Consider the following 934-nt stretch of genomic DNA (forward strand, 5'->3'; position numbering starts at 1 on the left):
TATTAATTATCATGTTATCTGAATAATCAGAAATAGGGATAAGGGCTAGATCCATATTATGTACAATACCGTGTCATAAAGAGCAATGTTATAGTGAGGGTTCACTATAATTCAAAAAGGTTTTATAGCTTCTTTTCTCTCTACTCTCAAACTGTCATTATTCCCCAAAAAATGTCGTTAGTCCCTTAACTTCACTACTTCCCTAACCAGGAGTTCCTCAGTTCCTCTCCAGGTGTTCCTATTTTCACTAGCCTCGCATCTATTTTTCTTAATCTATTTAAATAAAACACCTACAAAACTTTATGTACTAATTCCAATATCTTTGGAATGCTGATAACCTCAACAACATTTCTAGATATTTCCAAAGTATACATGATGCTTGAATGTGTTAAATTTTATTATTGTTAGGAGACAAAGTATCCCAGACTAAAAATCAATTTTTTTTCACAATTTGTAATAAATTAATTAATTTTGTGTACATACAACTAAAATTATAAATGATAGTAAAACATACCACCAGGAGTAACCAAACCAGGTGTGCATTCACCTAGAACAATAAAATAGGTAATTTAGTAATATTAACTGTGCCATTTACAGTATAAATTGAATCAAAAATAGAAAACATTACAAATTGAGATTTAACTTTTCACAAAAAGCATCATATATTGTAACAAATTGTATCAAATGTTACATTAAATTTTTCTTTACTTACCTTTTTCTGATTGTGGGAAAATGATTTCAGAAACTTATCTACATTTATAAAAAAAAAACTATTACATCTACAGCCTTGGAAATACTTTCAATATAAATAAGAAAAAAAACAAACATAAAAATGATATATCTCGCAAGATTCCAGTGTATGAACTGTCTAAAAAATAATAATGATGTTGAGAATAGAAGATTCTAAAATGGCTTAAATCATTAAAATTCTTTT

At 27.6% G+C, this 934-nt stretch overlaps 1 long non-coding RNA gene across 1 annotated transcript in view; it reads right to left on the bottom strand.

The window, feature by feature from the left end:
- Positions 1-650, bottom strand: part of LOC136795778 (uncharacterized) — a 6,061-nt gene extending 5,411 nt beyond the window's left edge. The window contains exon 1 of the long non-coding RNA XR_010843446.1: positions 515-650. This is a non-coding gene — a long non-coding RNA (uncharacterized lncRNA). The remainder of the gene's footprint in view (positions 1-514) is intronic.
- Positions 651-934: the final 284 nt, after the last annotated feature.

The sequence above is a fragment of the Halyomorpha halys genome, unplaced genomic scaffold, assembly GCF_000696795.3.
Source record: "Halyomorpha halys isolate HHAL.00 unplaced genomic scaffold, Hhal_1.1 Scaffold2192.1, whole genome shotgun sequence".
In the NCBI taxonomy this organism is placed as follows: domain Eukaryota; kingdom Metazoa; phylum Arthropoda; class Insecta; order Hemiptera; family Pentatomidae; genus Halyomorpha; species Halyomorpha halys.